Genomic DNA, 20,014 nt, shown 5'->3' on the forward strand with positions numbered 1-20,014 from the left:
TTTCAGCCTGAACCTTCTCTCTGTTTCCCAATCCTGTTTACTGCTCATTTCCTACTCCCTGTATTCCAGCCCTATCCTTGCCTGTTCCAGCCAGAGCCTGCTCTCAGTTTCCCAGTCCTGACTCTGTTTGTCCCAGCCAGAAGTTTGCGCCCTGTTTTCAAGTCCTAGTCCCGCCTTTACTTCAGCCTGAGCCTGTTCCCAGTTCTTGCCTCTGCCTCTTTGTTTGTTCCCTTCTGTTTCTGTTTCTTCTTGGTTCTTTGTGTCTGGTAAGTGTTCTATCAGTCTTCACCAGTGTATAAGTGTCCTTCTTTGTACTGGGGTTGGCTCCTGGTTTCCAGGAGGTAATTCCAGCCCCCATCCTTGTCTAGTGTTATACGTTGTCTTTCGTGCATAACAGTGACAGTGTGCTATTGCTGTTTTCTCAGGAATCGCCACTGTGTTTCCAGCTGGCCCCACAAGAGCGTGTCCTGTGTATGTAAGTACTATCCTTGTTTCTGCTCTAGGGTCCAGAGACAGAATCACTTCTGCTGCGTCCTTTCTATGGGGCTGGCAGGGTGACTATCTGTAAGAGCAAACTGCACAGAGGCATTGAGATACCCTGTCACTGTGGGAGGTTCTGCACCTTACTCTGTGTACAACCCCAGCGTGTTTGTCCACTAGTAATCCGTTTCCTATTTGTTCACACAAGGGTTGCTCTGCTTTTACTTTCCTGTTTCCTGTGTCTGTCCATAGCTGTCCTTTCCGTGTATGCCTTTAGCTGCTCTTCTGCCCCAGTACACTACCTCTTTCGGATATTCAGTGCCCTCAAGGGGTGTCCCAACCAGAGTCCTGATCAGACCCGCCCAAAACCGTGACAGCTGGAGCTGGTAGATTAGGTGCGGGTGGGGATGGAAACCATGGTGGGCACCCTAGACGCAGTCCATAGGTGCCTCAGTCCAAATAAGGACAACTAACCCTCCATTCCATGGCCTCCGGCAGACCCTGGCTGACATCACTGGTGTCATGAGGAAGAGGCATGAGCAAATGCCTTGCCAAATTGGCTCCAGCGAGGTTGCCAATAAGCTTGGAGAAATCAGAAACATCTTGGAGTCCATGGAGTCCATGGAGCAGAAGCAAGACTCCTTCACTGCTACCATTTGTGCCTACCACTGTGACGTTGCTGCTGTGCTGCAAAACCAGCAGATCATCCTTGCTGCTGTGCTGCCTTATGTGTTGCCATAGATGAAAGCTGCTGTGAATACAGGATCCACATCCTTAGCCACTGACGTGTGTGTGTGCTTCCCTCTACTTCAACACCTGCCACACCCTTCTCATGGGAGGCACCGGATACATCACAGGAGGAACATCTGGACTGCATTTCTTTCACCCACAAAAGTGTCCGGTAGCATTTCCTTGTGCCACTTACCCACTTTATTCTTTGCCCTGTGCTTACGACATGCCAGTGTACAATCAACTGCCACTGTCCTCAATTTCATTCTACCCCATGGTGATCTCACACATTTGTGGACTGTCATTGTGGCCAACCTACCCTAATGGTAATGTGGTCCTCCTTATCACTTAAGCACTCCTCTCTTCCACATGTTCCATGACATGTTCCTCCCATGGACTCTATATGGACATCCACTGGCTCTATTCATCTTTTTGGGTTGTTGTCTTATGAACTGTTCCTCTGAACCTGCTAATTATTTGCACATGTAAATAAAACCACTTAGTACAACCTGTGTGTTGTATGTGTGCTTGAGTCAGGTCTAAGTTGAACATGTGAGGCAAATACTACTACTACTACTTACCAAACGGACATATGTGGATTAGAGCCGGGGACAAAGCTACACAGACAGAGTGAAGCATATTGGTCTAATATGATGTGTATGATGACTAGAAAGCAGTTACTCAGGCTCACAAGCATGAAGTGCAACAGGTATCATGCAGCCAATGGTGATTTAGGTCATACCACAGGTGACTGGTCTAACCATGGATAGTAGCAAACAAACAATATTGCTGTGACAAGCAAATGATGCATGTGTAAGTGTGTAAAGAGTAGGCATCAGTGTGTCAGTTAAAAGTCCTTAGGGAGAATGCTTTAAAACCAACATCCGTCCAATGCATCTCTTCAGACTTACTCACACTGAGCAACTGTATGTGAATACCTTTGTTGGGCTGTGTATCCATCCACATCTAGATTGCCATGTACACTGCTCAACAATGTTTGTAGATAGCTCATGTGATTCTATGGCCAACCTGACAGGTCCCTGTTCATAGGTAAGTCACACATTGCCAAACACGACTAGCAAAGACAAAGGCATGTACTTAACATTACCTGAGCAGACATGCTAACTCTTAGACAGTACATCATGATGAAGACTTGTATATAGCAAACAATAATATTTAATGAAACCTTAAAAAGATATATGACTAAAACTACCTAACCTACAAAACCTAACTATTCTAACCTATACTACCTTATCCTAAATAATAACTACAGCTACCTTAACCTAATTTACTCTATACGTTTAACACCACATGACAAACATCAACCGCCCCACCCCTCTTAAACACATCTTCAGACAAAGGCAATATATACTACATCTATACATTAACTATTTACACATTACACATTTAGGCCTAAACATATATATTTTTCAAATCATTATTTTTTGAAACTTTTATATTGTTTTGTATGTTTTTATAAACACATATATAACACATCAACCCCCTACCCACAAAAATCCTAAATACCCCAAATCCCTAAAAATTTACCCACCTCTACTAAAACATATAAACTACTATACCTACCCTATTCTACAACAACTAACCTAAACTAAGCTATAAAAAACATCCTACACTAAAAAACACTACATGCAAACGGAAAGGGAAAAAAGGGTCCCTGTGGCTGATTTTGGGTGTGATAGTCTATGCACAGATGGCTTGATTTCAGTCAGTAGCAGTATAACATTATCCATTTTGTGTTCTAGGCCTGCCAATCTGAATTTCAGATCAGAAATTTCTTTACGAATGTCTTGTTCAAAGGTGCCAGTTGGCCCTGCTGGTGGAGCTTAGTGAACATGTTGTCTGGAGTGGCTTCCAGCTCAGGTGCTTGGAACTGTTCCTGCAGACCCATCCTGGCCTGCTACTCCTGCCTTGCCTTCGGTAGGCCTGCCAACTTCTGGTGCTCCTTGTGGGAAGGTGCCCCATTTCCCAGATGCCTTTTCCTGTTCAAATGTTTTGGCCATAGCGCAATAAGCTTTGTTGATTTGCCAGATGGGGCAGTACCTTTCCTCCCAGATCAAGTGCTGCCTCTTCTGCTCCGGGGTCATGTTGTCTGTTTAATCAGAAAACAAATCTGTCACACAGAGGGTAACTAGGAACTGATACAATAATCACAGTACTTGAATTATAGCTTCAGACATCACATGTTGCACTTCCTATACTCCAACATTATGTTATGAAGGTCAAAGTGAGCATACATCTGCCTAATATCTATCATGTTATTTTACTACCGCCAAAGTACTCAGGCTAAACAAATGTTGCTTAATGCAAATGCACCATCTTGGCACATCTAGGTATGATCATGTCACTATGCTTAGGAACAGTGCTGTTTTGTACCCATGGTATGGTACCCATTTCATGATTTGCTGATCATTAGTGTCCCTTCTGTATCCTGCAGTGGCCTTGATTCCATTGGCATTAGCCAAAGTAAGATGAACAAGGTCTGCAAAGTACATGTATTGTGTCACAATATTGGGTGCCTGATATTTCAAGGACACCTAGCTGGACACATTACTACCTAGACTTAACAAGAGCCAGGTATTAGATGCAAGAGTGGAGGGTGAATAACTCACTCACATCACAGAAAGATGTATGAAACATCTCCTATATGAACTCCTGTAAGTCCATGGTGGACCATGCCACAACTCTTTACACACTCCCAGTGTAATAGCATGTGTCCCACTACACAGCCTAGTTTCTGTCCCTATGTGTCAAATATTAATGTCACCTTGCTGCACACTAGCACTCAGCACATCCATTTGGTGAATGTGTGCATGGGTGTGTGCTTGCATGTCCTACATCTCATCTGCACAGGTACCTTGTGATGTAATAGCTATTGCAGTCCAAAATGTGATCCTGTTTGTGATACATTTTGGAGACTATCATGGCCAACACAATCTGAAGATGGATTAGGTATTGGCATGTTGGATGACTATGCTGTGCAGACATCCCTCTTGTCTAACACATCTTGCCATATCTGTGAAGATGACAGGGGATAGAAATGTTGATCCACCCACCATAGAGTATGGGACATTACGCAACATGAGTGAGTCCTTCAAGTGCATTACCATGTGTGTAATGTTTACATCTATCCTTCCTACATTTAAGGGCTTATTCACAAGTCCCTCAGTCCCGTCAGAAACTCACTTTTTGTGAGGGTCATGTGATGCGCACAGCAGGCCATATTTAAAAGACTGCTTAATGCCACCCTGCGTGACTTGTTGTGACCCTGTAAATATGGCACAGTCTTTCTGTCATTACTGTGGTGTGAATCTCCCCTCGTGTGTCGAGTAGCCATACACATCAGACAGAGATTGCAATGTGAGAAACAACAGTAGATCTGAAATGCATTTGTTAGGTATCCCATCCCCAGTCATGTTCACCTATGAACCCACTACCACATAAGTTCACAGACTATGGCATTATGGTCATTGCTCTTCAGTTAGACCATCAATCTTGTGGTCCCTCAGTGATAGCAATTATAACCACCTTGACATTAGTTAGAGGCTACTGCACATCCAGCAATAAACATCTACATTTTGTCCAAATCTTATGTTACATATGGATTTTCAGTCTAAGGGAATATACAATTACAAAGAGCAATGTACACGTTAGGACACTACAGGGCCAGCAGACAGTACAACAAACTCCCAAAACACCACTCCTCTCTCCAGCACAACTAAAACACACCCTATGATAAGCACAGACAAATGGACTGTGAGTAAAAGAGAACATTGAAGTAACTTCAAAGTTCCTGGTTTGCAGCATGGCTGACCACTGCATCACTTACTGTGTGGATGTGTCACGTTTTAAGCTGAAGCGTTGATTATTTTGACGCTTCCAGCCAAAGCGTAAATTTCACACAAGGCCTGACAAAGTACCATGCAGTAATTCAGACGCTCCAGGTGGGATTCGTCATTTTCGGCTGATGCTATGGCTGTAAAAAACACGCATTAGGCTAATGTGGCTTTATTTTTGATGGAATGATGCAAAGGTGTGTTTTTCTGAATATTGTGATGTCCAATGCATGTAAATTGCTGCGTTGCCTGTGAAAAGTTGAGGTGACTGCTTACTGTCTTTGTATGGGTATAAAGTGTGTGTTGACATTGTACATATATGACAGTGCAAGCATTACTGGGATCATTCCACGCATAGGGACCAATCCCTCTATTAGTGCAACGGCACACCTTACAAGAGGTGCCCCGATGTGCCAAATAAGTATTGGCACTCAATGACATTGCTTGAGAGACCCCCGGGGATGCCCCAAATTTGCACTGCCCAGCGGTTAGCGCACCCACATCTAAGACAGCTCAGCCTTCTGCCAATCTGTGCCATGTACCACGGTGCAGGCAGCAGGCTGTCAGGCAACTTGAGGGCGGGAGTTACAGTTTCCCTTGCAGGCAAGTGATGTGATTGGCTGGGCCTACCTGGAAGAGGATGTATAGATAGGGCCATATGCCCTCATTCCCCACTTCAGGGAACGCAGTGCACTTCTGGAGATTGACTTCTTCTCTAGCCCCACATCTTACATACGAGGTGCAGTCCAAATCAAAGTGATTTTCACATTAGCATGGGCCCACGCACCCCTGCACAAAAGGGTGCACCCTCTGTTGATGCCACAGCCAGTATAAGTGTCCCTACCCATATCTTTGTCACAAATGTTGGCACAAGCATGGGGCTCTGGGGGACCACAACGTGTATGCAAAACCCCATTGTGCATCTGCTGCACTTCTACCAAACAGCACTTTGTGTGAATACTGTGGCACTTAAAGTGCCATTTTCAAACTGGCTAGCATGTACGTGAAGGTGCCCATGATAGTCAAATTTTCATCATTTGGGGGGCACATGATTCTCATTCATGCTGATGGTGTAATGCTAGATCACCATGCATGCCTTTGCGTGTCCCCCCAAATATTGAGGACAGCAAGGCACCATGCATCACACCATTACTCCACTTTGATTCAAAGCGGTGTTGCTTATGGGTGTTCACATGAAACACCCATGTAGTTTGACACTGTGCTATGAGACTAAGGTGGATCTGGCATAGTCCTAAACTTGTTAAACATTCCCAGTAGAGCCTGAACAAGGATGTATAAATTGATGTGACCTTGGCTCATCAGTTGCCATGTTTCCTGCATTGTGTTGCTGAGCATTGGTCATGAAGGACTATTCATGAATGGTATATGTGCAGGAAAGTGTTGAACTGCAATGCATTTTGACAGTTGATTGGGTGGTGGTATGGGCCTTTTCCACAGCCCCAAGTTGGAATCCATAAGTTAACATGAATCATCCTGATTGTCCTTGGGGGTTGTCCAGCAATAATGCACCAACAAGATCCCTGCAATACACACATCACACAGAGTAACACTAGGGAGCCTCTTTGGGTGTGTTCATTTACTTCATAGCTATGAGTCCAGGATGAACCACACAGCCAGATTTTGCATGGCCTCATAGATATTGTTGAGAGGCTTGTGCCACCAGATGGGCCAAGAATGGTGTGACACCAGCGTCACAGGTGTGTGGTACCAGAAACACATAGGGCCTGATTACAACTTTGGAGGAGGTGTTAATCTGTCCCAAAAGTGAAGGTAAAGTGACGGATATACCACCAGCCGTATTATGAGTCCATTATATCCTATGGAACTCGTAATACGGCTGGTGGTATATCCGTCACATTTGGGACGGATTAACACCTCCTCCAAAGTTGTAATCAGGCCCATAGTATAACATATTGTTCTACATAAACATTGGCTGTATGGCCGTATGTTTTGGAGGATATGTGTTGCACATTCATATTGCAACCGCTCCCTCTCTTTACCCATAGGCTTATGCTCTAATTTGTCGATCACAAGGCCAGCTTGTCTAGCCACAACTAGTCAGGTGTAGTCAAATCAGAAATATGTTTGCCATTGACACCCATCACAATAACAATGTGTGATCACTTGAAGATGGGTGATAGGTATGCATTCATAATGTGTAACCTGCAAATTTCTAGCCACGTTCAAACACCATATCTTGGTATTCATCAGTGACTGGCACCTTGGGTGGATGAACCTTGCTTTTTGTGATATCCAATGGACAATTGTTTCATACTCAGAATATTGGTATTGTGTCTTCACATTTGCACTGGCTGTACTCATAGAAGTGAAACCATTGTCTGTATCTGAGTGAAACACACCAATATGGTAGGCTACATCAATGCTTTTTCCATTGACATCTTGGCCTAGTGGGGAAAATGTGGGCACATTGTTAGTAGGTAGACACTCTTGCACTAGCAAAGTTCAGTATTTATCATTTGAATGTGTGATATGAGATCTCCTAATTGATATGATATGTGGTTGCAGATTTGTATGTTGCATAGGTAGACTGTAAGGGTTGGACTGTGTTTCTATGTCCATACTATGTGGATGACTTCACAGTCATCATACTATAAGTGCACTCTACTATACTCCACAAGTAAGAGGACATACAAATAACTAGCTATACAAGAGACACACACACAGTAATTGGGTACTATCTACTTTAGCACACCATGTTCATTGTGGTTGGCAATGGAGAACTGTTTGGTACAGGTTGTTGCAATGCAGACTATTTTGGATATACTAGATGTTGTTCAGCGCTGTTTCTCATACATAGCTGCATACATTTTCTGTGTGGCAGTTAGTAGCAAATGTGATGTGAGTGTTCAAATGTTTACTGTGACCATGACGTTAACACAGGTAGTACTTATATGTTTATTTCCATGTAGGTATACCATTTTATTCAATCATAATTTTGTGACATTGTGAAAGTCATTCACACATTTGCAAAACTTTTTTGTACTATATGGTCCCTCCGCCATGTTGCTGCTTCTGATGGAGAATTTTGGGCTTGCTTCTTATCTTCCTCATCGTCCGGAACGTCATGCTCCTCATTGTCATCTGGCCATGGTACATTTGTCCACACACAACTAATATGCAATATGCAGCACACTAGTATTATTTTGCAGGCCATTGGTGGTAGGTAGAGTTATCTGTCCCAAGACATATTGATGCTCCTGAAGTGGGACCTGAAGACTCCGAAAGTCCTCTCTATGATGGACTTGGTCCTGCTTAGGGCATAATTAAAGCTCCACTGGGTATGGGGGTGTTTATATTGAGTCATCACCCACCGCTGAAGGCAATATCTTTGGTCAGCTGCACTGAAAGGAGGGGTAAAACTAGTAAATAGTCATGACAAATGGTGGCCCCACATTCATATAAATTCTGTTATGTGTTTGCTTGCCTCATACAATTTGACAACATTATGAGACATGCTATGACATTGTTGGCATACATGCAAGTTGATTTCAGATTTGACTGACACTGTACCACACATACAGATGTACTGTTCTCTGTGATACACTTACTTTTTGTCATACTTTTGAGTGCAAATGCTATGAAGGTGATGATTTGTCACCAGTAATAAGAATGAGTTAGCCACTGAGGAATCAAATCTCTCACACTTGTCTATTGTCTCAGTTTATGACTACTATTTTCATACAAAATCATCACATCTGGGCCTAAAGCATCACATTGGCAATTACAATTGTCTGATTTTATTATGATCCAACACATATTTTGCTGATATGTGTGTTTTGAATACAACATGATTGTTCGATGGGCAATGCACACACTACATATAACACTTTACAAAGATCAGTGCATTGTGTCTGGCGCTTTGAGGATGTTGACAGAGTTCAAACCTGATAGACAACTGTTGTGGCCTACTTACAGTTTCCAAGATGTGTGGAGTTGTTGTTTTCTGGAACTCTGACATAAACACAAATACAAATGAAAAAGAACAAAGGACCAGGGCACTCGAAGTCTGTATAGTAAATATGCAGTCCAAGATGAGTAGAGTTGCAAAAGATATTTTAATCCATGATATTGCAAAAGAAGACACAGTATTCCAATGGTGAACGTGTCTTTGTGTGAAAACAAGTCATGTGAGAGATCAGAAAACAGCCAACACGTGTTTCGTCCTTTCGGACTTTTTCAAGGCTCATAGATTCAAGTTTGGATGAAGATTAGTTCCAATTGGGCTTCTGTAGCCCCTTAGGTATACCTTTGAATCTTGATTCTTCAAATTACCGCACGTCTTGTAGGACGGAAACGGTGCGAGGAGTAAAGGGAAGCGCGTGATAACGCTGCCGTGAAGTCCGTGGAAATACAAATGATGCTTTATTATCACGTGAAAGCACTATCATATATGGTTTCCTAACACATTCACAGACATGTGATTCAGGTGAAGAAATTTTGCACAATATGAGTGTGTCTGCAAGTGCCTGCAGCTATGTTTTGGTTGTCCGCATCCGCAGCTGCCTCCTCCTCCACCATTGTGTCTTCCTGAGGTAGACCTCCATCCCTGGGGACATTAGTGCACACACATATGTTGTGCAGTGTAGCACACACTAATATCATTTTGCAGGCCGGGGGAAATAGAGCAATCTACCCCAGATACATCCAAGCAGCATAACCTGCCCTTGAGCAGGCCAAAGGTCCACGTCACACCATTATGAGTCCTGATGTGCGCCTGGGTGTATGCCTTCTCTGGATCTGTCTGGGGGTTTGCATACGGGGTCATTACCCATAATAAATCCCATGTCCTTTATCAGCCGAAATTGAAAAAAAGCGACAATGTCAATGTTTGGGATAACTGCATTGGGTCCATGTGTGTTATGTGTAGTCGTTATGTCATGCACTTCTCCAAGTGTAAACACATGATGTGTCACTCATACTGGTGTGCTAATTTTTACAGGGGACTCTTCATACAATCTATGTGATGTCAAATGCAGTGCATGGGCAGATACATCATACAATTTTACATCCTGACTGTCATGTTAATGCAGCAGAATTTAGTGGTGGCTATTTGCCACTGCTCTAGTCCACTCGATGTTATGTGTTCATACTACATGTATGAAGAGACGGAATGTGGGAGAGATTTAGTTCTTGGCGGCCCTCCCTAGGTAGGTGGTAACATACCAGACATGGCTTACAAAAACACATGCATGGGCCCATGGTCATCCACAGATGTTGTTAGTGGCCTACTTTACATTGGTATAGGCCTTTGAGTGTAAACTATTATCCAGGGAAATTGATGTGATACTATCCACACAGTATGGACTCACACATACCAACTGAGTGACACGGTGTCACAACTGCCATTGGCAGATCTATGAGTACATGTCATGGTGGGGGGACATTATGTACATGTGTGGCAGTATTGTACCCAATATGTGCAAACAACACATGGATCCTGAAGACTTGGGAGTGGTCCTCAACAGTTCACCTACACAACTTCCTCCACTGCATGATGTCTCTGAGAAGGGAAATTAGTACACAATATTTGGGGCATCCTGTACTTTAAAGTTCCTTCCAAGTACACTTGCACACCACTTGCCCAGCAGGGACACATTCACACTTGCATCAGAGGTTATGGGGGATCTTCATTGCATGCAGGATTGTATTTCTGTGTGCGGGAGCACCTTCCAGCTAAGGCTACTGCCTCAGAGGCATGGTGAGTGATGGATATATGCTGCATTACGCACCACACATAGGACGTGGGAATGATTATGGTAATTACCATTCACTCGGACAGTTATACGTCACCTGCCCATGAGCCATGGTTTGTCACCATGCACCTAGTTACTGGTGTGCGATCTATGACACGCCTGATGGACTGTGGGAGTCGCATGGCAAAACTCCCACAATAGATCTTGAATACCTCCCTTGCACACAGTGATGGTAGCTAGAATTTCTGCCTGCCATGCATTGCTCTGTGTCTTCACACCATATAACCTCTGTAACAGTCTGAAAAACTGGCTTTAGATGTATTCACATGTGTGGCTGGGGATTTTCATTGCATATGTAACATGATTCAGAGGACATGTATGTGGAACAGACCTCATACTGAAGTCCATATCTGTGTAGACACTGAAATGTGTATTGTGTCACCCATTTCTAATTGTTAGTGGGTCTGTTAGGTACTTGTAATTTGCTTACCTACAAGTAGGCCATTCCCATATTGTCCATCCTGGAATTGGTAATTTATGTTTGAGTGTCAGAAAATGTACACTTCATGCATACTGCCAGGGTATTTTGCTACCACATTTGTGAAGACGATCGACAATGGCCTGGACATTGATGGAGTGGGTGTGTTGCAGTTGCAGCAGGAGGAACCACTTGCACCTGGGTGCAGATCATGCCACCCAGCACATGTGGGGACCCAATGATGGCATAAAGTCCTTGTTTGATCTCCTGCTGCAGTTGCTGGGTTTTGGGGAAGAGGATATAGCGGGGTGTCAGATAGATGATGGCATCCAGGACGGAGGGTAGGAATGAGGGGAATGATGCCTGGGAGATTCAGGCCACTCGGGGTGACGTTATCTTAAAGGACCCTAAGGCCCGCATGTGAAGTACAGACATTTGTATGTGGAGGGATGTTGGTAACCCTGTCCACTGATGCCTGGAGTCTTGGCGCAATCCGATGTAGCAGTACAGTGGACTCCATCATCAGACTTTAATGGGTAATTACCGCTTTCTCCCTGAGTTCAATTAGTGACATACACTGTTGATATATGCGCTTCCTTCTCCTGCTCTGCCTCCGTCGTGCAGCTGGTGGTGATAGTGGTGATAATGTTGGATGGTTGTGTGCTTCTTGGGGATCCAAGCTGCAGTAGGAGGAGGTCCAAAGTGTGCTAAAGCTTGCCAGAGTGATTTGGGTATGTTCTCCTTATGTACTAGTGCCACTGCGTCAATTTTATGCCTGGTCTGACGAAACGTTATGCATTCAAGACTCTGCACGTCTTTTGCCAAAGAAGCATAATTTTTTTAATTTCTTTGTAAATATGGCTTTGTCAGTGCTGCGTGTTTTAAGAAGGAATGCCTACCTGGAATATCATTGTGGTTAACTGACGCAGCCGGATCTGATGTAAGGAAAATTGACGCAAAGAAGGTCTCTAGTATCACTTGTGTAAATATAGATCAGGGAATGCGTTGCCACTGCGTAAACAAAATGATGCAACGGCGGTCCAAGCTCCTTGTAAATGAGGCCCAAAGTATGGTCTCTTACTCATTTGCTCTGACCTTGCAGATGCTGCAGCCACTTCTTAGTTCCTCTGGGTGGCAGTTTGTTCTGTCAGTGATAGTATTCTTGAGCTACTTACCCACATCTCAGGGCTGTTCATGAAGCTCCAGCTGGCTGCTAATATGGTAACCCTCCTTTTTTCTGTCCCCTTGGTTTAAGTGGCTGGCGTCCCAATATCTTTTTACATTTTTTTATTGATTTTAATCAAGGTAATAAAATAACAAAAAACAGTTACAGCACAGTTTACCCAGTTGTAAAATTCCAATGGTCTGAATATTGTGTTAGATGCAGAGGTTTCAATGAGCTATAGCTAGTGCCACAAACCCTCCTTAAACCCCATATCACTCCCAGCCCCCCCACCCCGAGTGAGAATACTACATTATAAAAGGATGACTATCAATTGTTGGATTGTGAACCTGTTGGTTTGGGGCCTAGTGTCAAGTTACATTTTTTGGTCCCGGGGGTGAGGGGGAGTATCTATATTCACTATATCAGATGAATGGGGGATAAGCCCGGGGGGGGAGACATCAATTAGTGCCCAGGGGTGAGTGCACCTGGGCAGGCGAGGCCTCTGGCGAGGTCTCCTGTGAGGGTTGATCTGGATTCTTTAAACTGTCAATCAGTGCCTCCAATGCACGGGCAGTCTCCAACATCCATATACCCCATTCTAATTTCCCCAGCAGCATAGCCCCCTAATAGTCTGCTCATTTTCCAGCTCTCTGTGCCATGTAAGTACACGGGGTCCATAAGGGTCCTCATAATGGCATGTGATCTAACCTTAAGCTAAGATCAACGCCAAATCCTGGAACTTGCTAGTAACCTTGGTTTTAGAGGGATGAGGGAACCAATGGAGTAGGCAATGACCACGTGTAGTGGGAAGCTCCCTGTCCACTATATTAGTAACTGTCCGTGTGACCTCCTCCCAGTATGAGTGCAGGTGAGGACAAGTCCATGTCATATGCAGGAATTCGGGTTCCCACCTTACCACATCTAGGACAAGAGGCATCAACCAAAGTATTTGTTAATATGTCGTGGGGTAAGCTATGCCCTGTGTAGAAGATAAAAGCTAATTGTAGGAGGCTGGCCTGGTTTGTAGTGGGTACTTTGGGTACTTACACCTTACACCAGGCCCAGTTATCACTTATTAGTGAATGTAGTGGTGTTCTAGCAGTTTAGGCTGATAGAGGTAGCTATAGCAGAGCAGCTTAGGCTGAACTAGGAGACATGCAAAGCTCCTGTAATACCACTTATAGTTACACAGTACTTATACACAAGTAAAGACAATACTCAGTGTTACCAAAAATAAAGGTATTTATTTGGGTGACACAGTACCAAAAATATCTGAGAGACAATACTCCTTTTGGAGGTAAGTATGATACACAATATATATACTAGACACCAAAATTAGACAAGTAAATAGTCATAGAACAATGCAAACAGTAGAAAATCCTATAGAATGTAATGGGAGAAAATAGGTCTAGGGGCAACAAAAACTATATATTAAAAAAGTGGAATGTGAATCACGAATTCCCCCCTAGACAAGTGTAGAGTGTGCAGAATCGCTGGGAGAGTAAGAATACAGTAAAGGTAAGTAAATTACCCCACCCCAGAACCCAGAAAAGCAGGAGTAAGGTACTGCAAGTTTCCTTAGGACACACTACACTTCGTTGTTGGTATTTTGCAGCAGCCAACCAAGTCTGCAAAGAACAACTGCTGGATTATTTGACCTGAAGACCTGCAAAGGAAGGGGACCAAGTCCAGAAGTCGAAAGACGTTCCAGGAAGGACAGGAGCCGCTGCCAACCCAGAAGAGGGTGCAAAAGAAGAGTCCCTGGTTAGTCAAAGACTGCAGAAATGCACCCTAAGAAGATGCCAGCAGGTTACTGCGTAATGCAAAAGATGTCCCACGGCGTGAAGATTGTTACAGACGAGAGTTCGTGTTGGAAGGCACCAACAAGCCTTGGCTACAACAAAAGTGCATTTTTCATCAAAGTGGCGCTGGATGGACCCAGGAGGGACCTGGGGGCCTCAACTCTGTGTGAGGAGGAACAAGGGGCTCTCAGCACATTAGAGAGCCCTGCGGATGCCACCCAGCAACCCCAGAAGCCACAGGATCTGGGTTCAAAGGAGGTGCAAAATGTGGTTGATGCAGCACAACAAAAGAAGGTCCCACGCCGCCGGAGAACAACTCAGCAAGTTGAGCATCACAGGGTGGAGTGCTGGGGACCTGGGCCAGGCACAAAGGGATTTTGCAAAGAGTGCACAGAGGCCTCAGGAGGCGAAGAAGACACAGTTCACAGGGGTACCATCGTTCTTGGAGAAGACAAGGTCTTACCTCCTCCAAATTCCGTCAGCAGGACCTCAGGACAGTCTATGTTGATGATGTCTACCCTCTGTGTCCTTAGGAGCAGGCTCGTTGCCGTGAGAGGAGTACCAGGGTACCAGTCGTTGCCTTGGAAGGTTACATGCAAAAACAAAGCTCCAAAAAAGGAGGGGGTCCAGTACACTAGCTCTCTGTATAAAATGCCTAAATGAGGTAACTGAAGGGACTTAACCGGAGGACATTGGACCCTAGCCCTCCTAAAGTAACAAGTATAAAGTCTGATAGTGGAAAAGTCCCTCTAATAAAATATTATGAGAGTCAGACAAAAGTATTATTGTTTCCGGGTTAATCCTCAAAATGCCTTGTTCATTGTGAGCAATTTGATTCCAACATTATTAATATAGAAGAATGAGTCCGAAACAAAACATCCGGCCAAACACACAAGGTGAATCCGTAGTGGTTGTATAAAGAGTCAGTCTAGTCTTCTTATTTCAGGTTTATTGTGAACAACGTCAATCCAATGTAAATGCCGTCAGTTGTGAGTCTATTTACAGTAGCCTAGGAACATCGTCCTAACATCGTTGGTGAGTCTAAAGCAACGACACAAGACCGTCAGCCAACACGTGTTTCGCCCCCTTACGGCACGTAAGCCGGGGCTTTCTCAAGGCTCTTGTGAAGAAAAAGGCGCATCTCGGGAGAACGCGTCCGTCTCCCAGAAACAGAACGGGACCTTTTGAGGATTAACCCGGAAACAATAATACTTTTGTCTGACTCTCATAATATTTTATTAGAGGGACTTTTCCACTATCAGACTTTATACTTGTTGCCTTGGAAGGTGCCTGCTTGGAGCAGGGGAGTGACTCTGTCACTCTACAGAAGATTTCTTCGGTCCTTCTGGCGTAGGACGAAGACAAGGAGTCCCCAGAGCATGCACACCATGGAAACTGTTGCAGTTGCAAAACTTGGAGCTGAGGTTGCTGAAGAAAAGTGTCTCTTGTAGACACTTTGTTGCAGTTACAGCATTTCTTAGAGCAGGCTGCGGTTGATCCGAGGTCAGAAGAGTCTGAATTTGTTGCAGAGGATTCCTGAAGGAAACTTACAAGCAGAATCTGAAGAGAACCCACAGGAAAGACCCTAAATAGCCCTGAGAGGGGGGTTGGCTGCCTAATCAGGTATGGACTTATCAGGAGGGGTCTCTGATGTCACCTGCTGGTACTGGCCACTAGGAGCCCTCCAGAGTGCCCTCACACCTTGCAAAGCAAGATGGCTGAATTCTGGGACACACTGGAGGAGCTCTGGGCACTACCCCTGGGGTGGTGATGGACAGGGGAGTTTTCATTTCCCTTTCCTTTGTCCAGTTTTCCACCAGAGCAGGGGAGAAGGGGTCACTGAACCTGTGTAGACTGGTTTATGCAAGGAGGGCACCATCTGTGCCCTTCAAAGCATTTCCAGAGGCTGGGGGAGGCTACCCCTCCCCAGCCTTTAACATCTATTTCCAAAGGGAGAGGGTGTAACACCCGGCTCCCAAAGGAAATGCTTTGTACTGCCTCCCTGGGACTGGGCTGCCCAGACCCCAGGAGGGCAGAACCCTGTCTGTGAGGTGGCAGCAGCTGTAGCTGCAGTGCAAGCCTCAGAGAGCTGGTTTGGCAGTACTGGGGGTCCATGGTGGAGACCCCAGGGTGCATGGAATTGGCTCCCCAATACCAGATTTGGAATGGGGAGACACTTCTTAGACATATTACATGGCCATATTCGGAGTTACCATTGTGAAGCTACATATAGGTACTGACCTATATGTAGTGCACGCATGTAATGGTGTCCCCGCACTCACAAAGTCTGGGGAAATAGCCAAGAACTATGTGGCAAGGGTGCCCTCACACTTAGTAACTTTGCACCTAACCTTCAGCAAGTGAAGGTTAGACATATAGGTGACTTATTAGTTACTTAAGTGCAGTGAAAATGGCTATTTCACGCAGGCTGCAGTGGCAGTCCTGTATAAGGGTTTGTCTGAGCTCCCTATGGGTGGCAAAAGAAATGCTGCAGCCCATATGGATCTCCTGAAACCCCAATGCCCTGGATACCTAGGTACCATATACTAGGGACTTATAAGGGGGGTCCAGTATGCCAATTGATATTGGGAGATGAAGTCACTGGCCTACAGTGACAAATTTAAAAGGAGAGAGAGCATAAGCAATGAGGTTCTGGTTAGCAGAGCCTCAGTGACACAGTTAGGCACTACACAGGCATACACTTTAGGCCACAAACTATGAGCACTGGGGTCCGGGCTAGCAGGATCCCAGAAACACAGTAAAAACACACTGACACACGCTCACAAATAGGCCAAATGTGGTGGTAACCATGTTAGAAAGAGGCTACTTTCCTACACTAATCAACTTAAATCTTGCATTTCTCAAGACCCTGGGGATTAATTCTTAAATAGTCTCCCAGGCCTTTTCTGTGAAAGAGATCCCCAAGTCCTCTTCCCATCAGGGTCTCAAGTGGCTGAAGTGTGTCCATTTGCAGTTCTCTGTATAACCATGTGACTGCTTTGTATGTACCAGCTGAAAGTGCCAAATATTGACAGCAGTGGTGATGCTTAGGTTCATTGTAGCCCAACCTCCAATGTTGATGAAGGGCCACCGTAACCACCCGATGGAACAGAAAATGTCATTGTGGTAAGTCAAAGTCTGTGTGAAACTCACCAAATGGGAGGTGTACTGACTCATAGAACAGGTCCCCCACCTTGCCGGCTCCCTCTGGTGCCTATTTGTCTAGTCCCTCGCAGTGGCCCCCATGTGGCAGTGTTTTTAGCATTTTAAGTTGTAAGTCTGGTGAAAAGGGGATCAGTGTGTGTGTCTTCTGCAGACTCTGGGCCCATCACTTCTGTATGCAGTAAACTTCCTTGTTCTATTTGGCGAGGGGTGACCCACTCTCAGTAGTGTCCTATTGACTTTCTCTAAGTGTGGGACAAAGGGGGCCATCTCTGTTCCAGGTGTTTGCCTGTCTGCCAGCCATTGTGTGTACCACTGGAGTTGGACCACAAAGTAGTACAACTCAAAGTCAAGGACTGACAAGCCTCCCTGTGTGGTTGGGTGCTGCACAGTGGACAGGGCTACACGTCTTCGACTTTGACCCTAGATGAAAGCTACGATCTGGGTGTTCACAGCTAGCATTTTCTGACGCACACTCGCCCGTGCGTGTTATTTTGACTCTACCCAGGTACTTTTCAACGCTAACAGTGTTATTTTGCTGTTTTCTCAAGGATTTAAGACTCTTTTTGCTTTTTAATTCCTAACTTGACTTGTGTCTGTTGGATTTTTGTCGTTTTGGTCTTGTTTTGTTTAGATAAATATTACCTATTTTTCCAAGCCTGTGTTTTGTCATTTTGTAGTGTTTTCACTGAGTTACTGTGTGTGTTGATACAAATACTTTACACCTAGACTCTGAAGTTAAGCCTGCCTGATGGGCCAAGCAACCAAGGGGGTCAACAGGGGTTAACTGAGGGTGATTCTCTTTTACCCTGCCTAGAGTGAGGGTCCTTATTTGGACAGGGGGTGACCTGACTACCAACCAAAGACACAATTTCTAACATTGGTCATTAGCAGTTGGGATTGGACTTGTATTTGTACTTGACATACAGTGATTAAGTGTACACTACTGTTTTCAGTGCAGACCATTACGTGCCCACATACTACTTGTCTTATAATTTTAGCTTTTTCTCTTTTTGGACCTTTTACTGCTTCCATATTTTCTGTGGCCTCTTTGTTAATTTTGGAACTTTGCATTTGAAGTGAAACCTTACCAACATGCCTCAATCTGGGGATGCACCAGCTGTGTCTGCAAAGGCTGTTTTTGAGTTGTAGAAGCTAGGAAGTTACACAGTTGCTAAACTGAAACTGTTTTCTAAGGATCTTGCCTGCCCCATCAGGTGCTCCACCGGGAAGGAGGAGCTTCAAAGGACATTGAGGGCCTGGGTGGCAGCCAAGGAGGCTGGAGGGCACACAGAGAAGGAGGATAGAGGGTGAGGAGGAGCAGAGGGTTCATAAGGGTGTAGTGGATGTATCTGTTACGCCAGGTGGGAGGGTTTCCAGGATAGGTAGCAGCGTGTCATCCAGAGGTCTGAGTCCTGAAGAGTTGCAGGACAGACAGGAGGAGAGGGCTCACCAGTTGGAGTTAGAGAAGCTGAGGATGGCCTTATAAGAGAATAGGATAATTGGCTTATGAGCTAAGATTGCGGAAGCTGGAAGTCATGAGGGCAGAGTCCGGCTTAAATGATGGCAGCAACAATTCTATATTCAGTACTGCAGAAGTACACATTCCCAGAGACATGGTGCCCTACTTGAAGGAGGGGGTCAACACACACCAGGAGTTTCAGGGGTATGAGGTAGCTCCAGTGATGCACAGGGTCCTTGGGGTGGATTGGGGAACTGGCATGGGGAGTCATATTCCTTGTAGTGGGAGGGACAATCTACTGGCTCTAGGTGAGAGTGACAGGGAGAGGGGTTCCCCCCAGGCAGAGGTCCAGGTTATGGAGTATGGAGACATCTCAAAAGAGTGTGGGTTGAGTGTCAGGGACAGTGAGGTATTGTCTCACCAGACTCAGGAGGGTGATGTGGGGTACTTTGTCTAGGCTGAGTCACAGGTTGGTTGGGTGAAGGGTAGTTTGGTTAATTCATGTGAGGGACTGAGTGATATAATTGCTGGAGAGCATATGTCTAGGCCTTATTTTCCAGAGCTACGCCAACACCAGGTGGAGTGTGAGTTCTCTGACCCCAGGGAACTTACACTGGAGGCAGACCTCTGGATGAGCACTAGAGAGACTGAAGAGGCATTTGGGGGTGCTCCTGAGGGGAGGGGTTTAGGTATTTCCCAACCAGGGGAGGTGGGCAAGGATTGCAGGGTCCCAAGTAGGTCCCAGTGTAGTGGGATGGGTGAGGGATCCCATGTCCTGTCTTAGAGGGGAGGGAATGGGGTTGGACTGAGGCCCACGGTGCCTGAGATCCAGTCCGAGGTCCTGGAGAGTTCCACGAGGGAATGCCACAAGGGGAGCCTAACCTGTACCGTAGGGCCATCTGCTGAGGGAAACTCCACAGTGTCAGGGGAATTTGGGGGCGTGGCTGTAGCCAGCGTCCCACCAGTTCTGGAGTCTGGCAGTACCACTCCTAGTGAGGGGGTGCAAAAGTCCAGACAGAGGGTTGAGAGGGGCTGCAGAAACCAGTGGAGAACCTGGAAGGTCAGGGGTTAGCTCTGCGGTCGAAGCCCCCCAGGGATGACCTTGGTGAGACCATTTCTGGGTTGGGGGAATCCAGACTCTGCAAGA

Source organism: Pleurodeles waltl, chromosome 1_2 (assembly GCF_031143425.1).
Source record: "Pleurodeles waltl isolate 20211129_DDA chromosome 1_2, aPleWal1.hap1.20221129, whole genome shotgun sequence".
Classification (NCBI taxonomy): domain Eukaryota; kingdom Metazoa; phylum Chordata; class Amphibia; order Caudata; family Salamandridae; genus Pleurodeles; species Pleurodeles waltl.